This window comes from Mastomys coucha, unplaced genomic scaffold, assembly GCF_008632895.1.
Source record: "Mastomys coucha isolate ucsf_1 unplaced genomic scaffold, UCSF_Mcou_1 pScaffold18, whole genome shotgun sequence".
Lineage (NCBI taxonomy): Eukaryota > Metazoa > Chordata > Mammalia > Rodentia > Muridae > Mastomys > Mastomys coucha.
Genome location: NW_022196900.1, coordinates 66,247,129 through 66,258,023, shown reverse-complemented (window position 1 = coordinate 66,258,023; position 10,895 = coordinate 66,247,129). Strand labels below are relative to the sequence as shown.

The 10,895-nt window shown below is 48.5% G+C and overlaps 1 protein-coding gene across 8 annotated transcripts in view; it reads right to left on the bottom strand.

Moving 5' to 3' along the window:
* Positions 1–10,895, bottom strand: part of Ssbp3 (single stranded DNA binding protein 3) — a 140,561-nt gene that overhangs the window by 100,017 nt on the left and 29,649 nt on the right. The gene's annotated exons all lie outside the window — the stretch shown is intronic.

The window sequence follows — 10,895 nt, the reverse complement described above, 5'->3', positions numbered from 1 at the left end:
CTAACACTCTGGAAGCTGAGGTAGGAAGGCAGAAAGTTCAAGGCCAGCCTGTGCTACATAGAGAAACTGTTTCAAAAGAACAATATGGCCTCATTCATAGTACTATTCTGACCCTGTGGAACAGAGCAAACGTCCCTGGGTCACTTCCTCTGCTACTCTATTCTCTTCATCTGGGAAATGGTCTAGCAGGGTAGGGACTACCTGGGCTTGTCCTGTGAACTGACAGACAATGAAATGGGGGGAGGAGTATGAGCTCAAGCTAGGCTACCCCAGAAGGCAGAAGCCCGCACCCCACCTCAGCTCCTTCTGGTGTCCTCACACAGGTGCAGAACTGCAGTCCAGGGAGGGAAGCTGTGAAGAAGGCCGAGGGAAACTCCCTGTGAGCTCCAAAGCTTTTAAAAACCTCAGGAAACAGAAGGCCCCATACCTGACTTTTTCTTCATAACCAGGTAGCTGGTTTTATTTACTTAAGTTTTAGTTTATCTTCTTAAGCTGTCCAAACATTTGTCTGAGCAACTGAGCCACATGCAGGCTGCCCTAGGGGCTAGTCTTGCTTCAATGGTCTATCCCCTCAGTTCTCCCCAATAAGGGCCTCCCTACCATGTTTATAAAGCTTCGTTTTCCCTCAGGGCCACAACAAAACGGAAGGGGCAGGAGAGAAAATGAACGGTCTGAAAGCCAATGGCTGGCCTGCCCAGACAATGGCCTAGACAGAGAGGGCTGAAATCCTCACCACCTTCAGTCTGGGCACCAGACCTTCAAGGTCCACTCCAGCACAGCACCTCTGCTAAGTCAGGTATAGTCTTTGAGGCACACTTCAATCTGTATGAACAGCATATACATTTTCTATCTAGTACGGCAAAGTGCCCTATTTACCAATCTGAGAAATAGGAACAAGCTTTCCCTCGACTGCCAGCAGCTCAGGAGGAGAAGAACCACACAGCCTGCAGTCTGTGAGTAATCAACATGTCTCCACCTGGCAGAAAGTAGCCCAGTTCAAAGAACTGAGAGGAGCAGTACTAAATGAACCATCTGATGTCGCTATGGGCAAAGTTACAAAAGAGAAAGGAAGGGCTGGAGAGGCGCTCAGCAGTTCAGAGCACCAGTTGCTCTTCCAAAGGACCCAGGTTTAGATCCCAGCACCCACACAGCAGCTCAAAACTGTCTATGACTCCAGTTCCAGAGGCTCCGAAACCCTCACATAGACATATATGCAGGCAAAACACCAATGCACACTGAAAGGAAAATAAATTTAAGAAAAAGAAAACTACAAAAACTAAAAAGGGTAGCCACATTTGTCTTTCTTTTATTCTTTAGCTCCTCCCTGCCTCTCCCTCCACTGCCAGTCCTTTCTGACCCTCAACCAAACATCATCATAAAAATCAAGAAGGGGATGGGGATGTCATATGAGAGGACACAAGAATGCAACACTGTTATCCCTGAAAAAAATCCTCTGGGCCACAATTACTTAATAGAATACAAATAGAAGACAAAATCCCTGAAGTCACCATGTCTGCCTCCCTTCTCCCACTTAGACGTGCACTGTAGGGAGTGTCTTACCCAGACTCCAAATGGGATTTCCCAAATGTGACAGCACTCCAGGAGCTGGGTGACTTACACTCCCTGGGGAGTGCTGGACAAGACACCTTCCAACTGCCAGAAGACACGTACAAGTGTGGTGCAGACTCATGGCAAGAGTTCATGGTTCAGGTGCTGTCCTATTTCAAATAGGATTTCTGCCACACAGGCTAACTGTGAGCAGAGCCCGCAGCAGTGTGAAAAACCAATATTTCTCTGCAGTAGCCAAAGAGAGTAAGGATTCCAAACTAAGACGCACAGGTTAAATGCAGCACTTGTGTTTTGTTTTTTTTTTTTTTTTTTGGTTTTTCGAGACAGGGTTTCTCTGTATAGCCCTGGAGCTCACTCTGTAGACCAGGCTGGCTTCGAACTCAGAAATCCACCTGCCTCTGCCTCCCAAGTGCTGGGATTAAAGGCGTGCGCCACCACGCCCGGCTTAAATGCAGCACTTGTAAGTTAGCTTGATCTGGGACAGACATATGCATTTATGTCCACATCATCTGTGACTGATTCTGTTTCAGTGGGAGGGCTGAACTTCAAGACCACACTGCCCACGGTAACAGTCTCATAACCCGCCGGGGCGGTGGTGGTGCACACCTTTAATCCAGCACTTGGGAGGCAGAGGCAGGTGGATTTCTGAGTTCGAGGCCAGCCTGGTCTACAGAGTGAGTTCCAGGACAGCCAGGGTTATACAGAGAAACCCTGTCTCGAAAAACCAAAAAAACAAACAAACAAACAAACAAAAACTCATAACCCACACTCTACAGTAGAGCACACTATTACAAAGGCCATATGTAAATGGGGTATTTCAAAAAATAAAAACTGCTAGAGTTCAGCACCTCCACTTCATAGATGGAAAAACTGAGGCCCAAAGCAGAGGGAGTATCCTGCTAAAGGGTAAGGTACCAGCTGTCTTCAAATCCCGTATGTTATTAGATAAAATAAAACAAAAACTCAGCAAGAAGACAAAGAAACAGGCAATAAATCCCACAAGCATAACGCTTAGCCCAAGGTTCACATCAAAAATGTGGAAAATGAGGAAAGGAGAGGGAAGCTATGATGGTCTACCCAAATTAATACTCAAAAACACAGGCTAACTGCCTTTTACCCATACCCCTTCTGCACACAGAGAAAATTCCTGCTCCTTACAAGTCCCACCCGCCTCCCTGCCCAGGCATGTCACGTCCTTCTCGACACTGAAGGTGAACCTGGCAATACAAGACTAAGCAGCTTCATTTTACCAGTTGCTGGCAATGTCATCTTTTCAGGTTTCACACAACCCTACCTTTGAGGAGTCCAAACTGGTGGGGTTTGTGCTAAATTTAAATCCTCTAGTAATTAAGATCTCTCCCAAAAGGAGTACCCAACACTTCCTAGAAACAGTGTTAGAAAATCAGGCTAAGGGTATGCAGGTGGGAAGGGGGCAAGAGGGTCGGATGTTTGCTACATTCCAGCAATGAATGGCACCAGAGAGCTTCCATGCACGCTCCAGGAAGACCTCGAGCAACATGAACAGTGTATGGAGATGAGGCAGCATTGCAAAGTTAAAATTAATTAGTTGGCACATCCACAGAGGCTCTATTGTACCACACAGTGAAGTTAGGACATCACACATGTCAAAAGGCCCCGGGCCGTCCAGGTACCAGAGGGCAGGGGTAAAGACATGCTCAGTCATGCCATAGGTTTGCCAGTGTGTCATGCCAGTGTGTGTTTCCTAAGGAGATGCATCAGGGGTTCAGGTTTCTTATATCAACCTCAAGAAAGCAGTAACCAAAATACCAGTAAGGGTACCATTTCAGGACTGCAGTGAAAAGCACCCAGTGGGGAACTGAACAGCAGAACACTGGCTTATGAGCTGCCCATAGGAGAGCAGGAGGGTGGACACCTTAGCAGCTCTCAGCCCTCTGACACCTCTTACTAGGAGAGTCTGTCTGTATTCAAATCCTGCATGGGACACATCCTAGCCGTGGGACTGTGTGGGAGCACTGCTTGGCCACTCTGCTTGTTCACTCACCTGAGATACTAATCCCAGTTTCAACTTCAGAGTCACTGGTGTGAGATAAAATTTGTTTACAGAGCACTCAGAACACTGTGAAGTAGTCTATGAAGGTCTCCCCCCTCCTTGGAAGGCACTTCCTCCTTGGATTATCTGCTTCCCCAGAGCCTTGGAGCCCCAAGCCCAGCAATCCTCTCTTGGATGCCCCTGCAGCTTATTCTGGGTTTGTAGGTATTTCATCATCCCTGCCCAAACCATTCTGAAGGCAGAGTACTGCAACATGGGAAGGGTCATGGGAACTCTCTCCAAACCCTCATTTGTTCCACATCCTGGGCCATGACATCATCACCGTGGTAAGCAGCAGCCTTGTGTCGGGACAAACCTGTGCTCAGTCTCATGGGCATCCCCTCCCTTGACGCAGAAAGACAATGTTCACTTATCACGATACTATTCTAGTGCCTCAACTCTGTGCCCAAAAGGGATCCATGACGCCACTTACATCTTACAGGCTTTCCTAGGGATCTTTTAAAACGGCATGGAAGGTTCTGAGAGGCCAGCAGTGGACTGCCCTCCTCTGCCACCCGATCAACTCAGTTTCAGATGATAAACATTATCTATACCCAAAGTCAGCCCTCCTCCAAAACCAGTAACACGGGCAGAAGAAAGGGAAATAAATCCTGCAACCACTCTGGCCCCTAACTACTTTCCCTTACACCTCCTTCTGAGACATCAGTCATAAAAGAGGTCAGCAATACTCAGGCGCTAACAGCGGAGATAGACGCCTCTTTGTGAGCCAAGTCCCTGATGCCCCACTGTCTCTAAAGTCCAATCTGTGCCATCTTTCAAGGCTCCATCAACACAAAATACATTCAAATAAACAGGTCTCAGCTACGAAGCATGTACACAGGGAAAGCATCTATATCTAATCAATTAATATGTAGTAAGTCCCCATAGGGCCTGCTACTGGAGTGAGTACAGAAGTGACACAGGCAATGCCCAGCTCTCTGGAGCCAGACCAGCCAGAGAAGGCAGCACAGCAAACAGCAGCGGGCCTCTCTTCTGGTCTTCCAGGGCTGACTTCTATCTGGGGCAAAGCTGCCTCTATAGCTGGTCCTGTCCCTTTCTGCTCTATAAGGAACAATACAATGTTAAAGATGTTCTAATGGACATGCACAGTACATGTGTTTGTGTGTGCAGCCAAAAGAGGACATCAGATCCCCAGGAGCTAAAGTTCCAAGCACTTCTGAGTTGCCCAATGAGTGCTGAGAACTGAACTCTAGTCCTCTTGAAGAACTCAACTAGCTCAGACTTGCACTTCTAAGAACAAGACCTAAGAGTGCCACATCTAAGAGTACCACCATGCCTATGTGCTACTTGTAACAAAAGAAACTTGCAGATAGTCAAACTACCAAGCAGCTCAATTGGAAGACCAGAAAACAAGTTACAGAATGGTGAGCTGTGGTGCTGCCAGCAGGGTACCAAGGATCACTAAAATATGGAAAACACTGACTGACATAGGAGCACACAGGAGCCCCTTGACACCAGGTGCCCAGTGAAGCAAGTCAGAAGGTCAAAAGAATGATGATGGTGGAACATTCTAGAAGCTTTAGGAGTGCTCAGACATGAAGGCCAGCAGTCTAGCAAGCTAGAGGCTCTTGCTGATTGTCCAAACATGCCTGATCCCAGCCCTCTAATGGGCTCTGCAGCACATCCCAATGAACAGGAACTTCTCCCATTTCTTAGAACTCCTGAAATGGGTCCAAAAAGCACTCCAGTATAAAGAGAAGGCCTGGGTCCCTTAGTCATATAAGCCACTGCCTCCTTAGCCAGGATCCCCACACTAGAGATCCGACTGAATCAAGAATATCTTTGTTGCTATTTTTTACGACAGAACCCAGCTTTGCACATGCTAGGCAAGTGCCCTAGTGCTGAGTCACAGTCCTAGCCCAATCAGAGGAATCTTAAACAGTGCTCCCTCAAAGGTGAACCCTCCCAGAAACAGGTGCACAAGGGGACACGTGAAGAAGAGCGGCTTGCTGGCAGGAGTCCCTGATTGCCCTAACTCACAGCAGTCCATTTTATTTTATTATTTGGGCTTCCCTTTAAGACTAGGTTTAAAGAAAAGGTTCTGCTACAAAAGAAACAGCAGCGACTGAAGCCCACATCATATAGGGTCCCTCCTCGCTGTTACAGCGACTGAAGCCCACATCATATAGGGCCCCTCCTCGCTGTTACAGCAACTGAAGCCCATATCATATAGGGTCCCTCCTCGCTGTAACAGCGACTGAAGCCCACATCATATAGGGTCCCTCCTTGCTGTTACAGTGGACCGCCCTCACATCTGTATTTCAAGTACAACAGTTCTTCTCAAATTCAGGGCAGCTGAACTTCTGCCAGCAGCTCCTTGGGTCAAAGCAGGAATGACTAGAGAGGACATCCTGTAAGCGTGAAGTCAGATGACCACGACTTTATGAATGAGGGACAGGCAGCCAGGTGAACAGATGAGAAGCACCTTGAGATCCAAGGTCAAGAAAACTAATGTGTAAGCTGACAGCAAGAAACGAGTTGATTTTCAAAAAGTTAAATGATGAAAAAAGGGCAGGCATGTTGGGCGGTGATGGCGCACACCTTTAATCCCAGCACTTGGGAGGCAGAGGCAGGCGGATTTCTAAGTTCGAGGCCAGCCTGGTCTACAGAGTGAGTTCCAGGACAGCCAGAGCTACACAGAGAAACCCTGTCTCGAAAAAATGAACAAACAAACAAAAAAAGAGCCATTTTGGGGATGTCCCAAGGGAAACCTATATGCAAAGTGGAGCTCAAGGTGTCAGGAGGGTGTTTCATGTTCACTTCTTTCGACCAGCAAGGTTCAAGCAAGTCTTGCTGCTCCTGTCCTTCCCCCCTCCCACCTCCCTCCCTCCCTCGCCCTTCTGGATCACCATCTGGCCCTCCAAATCAAACAGTCCTCCTTCCCTCAAACACTGTGCAGCCTCCTAAGAGTCTCTGGGGCCTTCCTGGAAGTTAGTAAGACTGTCTCTGCCAGGCAGGTACAGGTCTTCCAACTAAATTCCATTCCCAGCAACAGCCAACTTTCCCTTACCTAGAAATCCAAACAAGTGGAAAAGGGGGTACACACCCCTAGCCCACTTCCAGCCCACCATGGGACATCCATGACAATGGACCCATGTAGAATAAGCATGTTGTTTGAATGATAATGATTAAATGAAATACTGAAAATTTCTGAACCCAAGGTTGGCAGGCAAAGAGTTACTAGATCAGCTTGCAGCATCTGACTCAAACCAGGGGGGTGCTCCAGAGTGTGCCAAGCATTTACCATCTGCCCTGTACACCTTGACTAGCCTTGAGATAGGATTTTTTTACTCTGAGCTTCACCATAAACTATACATGGACATGGGACTTGGAAAGACACTAAAGCCATTTGCCTTTTCATCCACAAAACAAGGTAATAAGCCTTGTCTCTCATTGCCCCAGGACTACTGGAGGGTAGTGCCAATGAGCTTGTATACAGGAGACCACTGTATAAAGTGCCCAGCGCACGGGCTATTATATCTAAGGACTATAGTCCTTCTCCACAAAAGTGGCCCTGAGGCATGACACAAGCCAAGAGAGGTTTCCAGATCACCAAGAATTAGCCTAGTGTGGGGTTGAGAGGCCCTCAGCTCTCATAACACAGAACTGGACAAGAACTTGGGTTTCCTGTCCTGTCATTAGGGACAAAGGTGAATATCCCATGTCTTCAGTAGTTCTTTCTAATCTTTCTCAGCACAATGTCTACACAACACAACCCCGACAACTGAACTCTCAAATACCGCCAAACGGGCTTCCTAGATGTCATGACATGGCCAACCACTTGTTCTGGGTATTGGAGGGACAGGGACAAAGTTGATGTCACTGATGCCAGGGATGCCACCCACAGGGATCATGCCAACTGGCAAAGGGTCTGCAGGCGATCTTTTCTATCACCTCCTCAGGCCACCATTTCTACTCTGCAAACTTCCAGGTTCTGTCCAGAGCTAAGCCTAGGTTCCAAAGATATCGGCATAGCAGCGCATCCAGCAGAGGCCACAGTAAGTGCAGACACCACCAACTCACTCCTGTCTTGGACCTCACCCACATGACTGGAAGGCTACCTCAGGGTGCCCTGACTAGCCTGGGGCCATTTTAGGCCCTAATTTTTGACCTGTGGGGCAGCCTCTGGTGGCTTTCTGTTTTGTGGCACACCCCATGTGGTGGTTTATCTTGCCTGCCAACAAGTAACTCCGGATGCATTTTCTCCCCTTTTAAGTTGCTTCCAATTCTAAGGCAAGGGCTGAAGAGGGGACCTTCAATAGTAAATATTCATACTGAAAGATAAGACTCAACAATGAAAACAAGCCCTGCTCACTGGTGCTGGGCACACACTTGTGTGTGGTGGCAATATGCCCACACTGTATCTAAGTCTGAAAAGCTCCTGGCTTCCAAAAGTAAGGCAGAATGCAGACAGGGGAGTAGCTGCCTTAAGCACCAACACCTTTCTACATATAATCACTACCTGGTAAAAGAAGCGGGGGTGAGCAGTTACCCCACAACCCAAAGCACTAATATACCACAGAGCCAGCTGCACTCAAGATCAGCACTGTGTTTCACAGACATGGGCATGTGGAGTTCATACATTCATGTCACACACAGGTAAGAAACCTGAGGCAAAAAGAGGTCATCAACTCTACCCCCAACAACCAGCACTGGTCTCTAGAGTCTGGCTCTCAAAACTGGGTCCACTGGGCAGTGAGGCCAGTAGAACCTCACTTCTCTGTGGCTGAGTTCTCAGTACCAAACACTTTGCAGGTTAGTTACTCGGAATTCACTGCTTCAAACGTACAGCGCTGGGAGCCTCTAAAGCCAGCCACTATCAAAGCTCCCGGCCTCAGAAATGGTCTCTTCTCTTTTGCTCTTTCCCACTCCTTCACTGGGAGCAGCTAAAACACGCCCTACATCCACCCAGGAAGACACCCTGCGCTCAAGTCTGAGCACTTTCACCTTCAGCCTGTGTTCCCTCCATTGCTGACAACTGTCCACTGTTACTACCTGCAGACAAGACTCAGCACAATCATCATTTCATTCTCCGTGTTCTGATAAACTCTAACAGAACCTGACGAACAGTAACCATGTGACTGAGGCCTCAAGGGGATCGGACCTCTGAGCATCTCTGGGCAGCTTATGGGCACCTCTTCCATTACCACCCCTTTAGAAATAGGTAAACTGACTCACCAAACTAAAGAACTACTGGCTTAACACAAAAAGTCAAGTTGGAATGTCTCCCGCAGACACACTGCCTAGCCGACCTTTTTCCCTTTGTTTTTCTTCTTCCATTTCTGTCCTGTGGTGTAACAGGGAGTCAGGATACATGCACATATATTACAATGTTCCTGTCTAGGGTTTACCTGTGACTGGGAACGATTACTAGAAACCAACAGGCTTTATTTACCCTGAGAGCTCCATGGGGCTTGGTCAGTCCTCCCTCCCAGTGTCACCAGCCTGCACTCAACCACCATACCTCCTCTTCCCCTCAAGGCCCCCAGAACCAACAGGGGAAGTAGGTTGCTAATGGCAACGGCCTTGGGAGCAAGGTGAGACCTCACCAGTATGCTGCTGAGGCTGAGGAGAAATTCTGAACAGCTTCTGGGGCCCCTTTCTGTCAGTCAAGGTAACCTCTTCCCTGCCCAGGACTCAGTTTCCTTGTTTGCAGAGAAACGAACCCTCCTCCATGATTCTAGTTAGAGGGCTCGGGGGTGGGGGGAGGGGGGTCTAACAAATGCAGCCTCTGCAGGGTGAGAGGAGACTATGAGGACTCACAAGAGGATTGTTTGGAAAACCAGTAAGGCCTCTCAATGTCCAGCTCAGCAAAACCCCCATCCTCCTGCTACCCACAAGAATGTCCGACAACTCTGCTGGAGGAGGGGCAGGCTGCTCCAAAGTTGCCCAGTGTTCATACCCAGTGAGTTCATCAGAAAAGTTGACAGAGGGCACAAACAGCCATGGAACTGAGGAGCTCCCACAGAAGTCGGAGCTGAGCAGACACTCAGGAGGCAACCTACCAGAGCTAGGGAATAGAGCAACCAGGTAGGCAAGAGGCCTGAGTCTCATGGCCACTCACAACGGGGCATCAGCTCTGAGATGTGGCTATGCACCATTACATGGGAAAGCCCATTTTTATTAATATTCTCTTTAGCAACACATGAAAGGTACCTGTTTCCTACCTGGTTTCTGAGATTACTGACAGCACTCACTGTGTAGAGTGATACCACCGCCAGTCATCCAGTTCCAGCTGTGAGCATCATGGCTTCCACTTCATAAGGTAAGAAGACCAAGATTCAGAAGTGAGCCTGTACCACACTTGCCTTGTCCCCTTCTTCCACATCCAGGGCAGGGCAAATGCAAAGGAGAGCCACACTCACCTGCCCTGGTGTGCTAGAAACATAAGGGGGATGAAAAGTCTGAAGTGTCAACCCCACTCTGTCCAGCTTCAGGAATCAGGGTGCAAACTGGTCAATAAGGCAGAAGCTGACTTTAAAACACTTCCTTTATTCTGTCATTTTGTGAGAAGACAACATCCTCAGCACAAAAGCAACTCAGGTATGCAGGAAGCCAGACACACTAGGGACAGGAAGCACGAAACCTGTCCTGGGGAGAGGTAGCTGGTGGCAGCATGACCCAGCCCCTTGTCCTGCAGCCTACCAGCATGTCAGAGATCCCACATGCTGCCCATCACTGTCTCCACTGGTCTGCCTGCCTGTGCCCAGGCCAGACAGACTCAAGAAGTACTCATAGGAGTGGCAATGCCCAAAACAGTCCAGAAGTAGAAGAAAAACCTTTGGGGGAGATGTCTCCTGCCTGTAGTGCAGGGCACACAGCTACCCAGAAGACATATCAACCAGCCAGTACTATTTAAGATCTGTTCTTGCCCATGCCATTCCACTGGCCCCTCTCTGCCACACCCCCATTCTGAGGTGAACTCATACTGCCTTGCGCACTTCATTTCCAGCAGCTACCCTTGGTGAGTAGCTTTGAAGGAAGTGTTAAGCTGGAGACAAGCTCCAGAAAACCATCTCAGGAGTGAGCATCTGCCAGTCTCTCTCCCAGAGCCTCCAGTTTCCAGACAGGAGAAACGATTATGAGAAAAAAACAGCTGGTAGCACACAAAACTGTACTAGCTCTACAAGAAAAGCTCTGGCCAGAGCCTTCCTCTGCACTCTAGTACAACACGCAGTACCAGTGGCAAAGAGCCAAGCAGCATGCAGGGACTGCAGGGAGGCAAAGCAAGGCC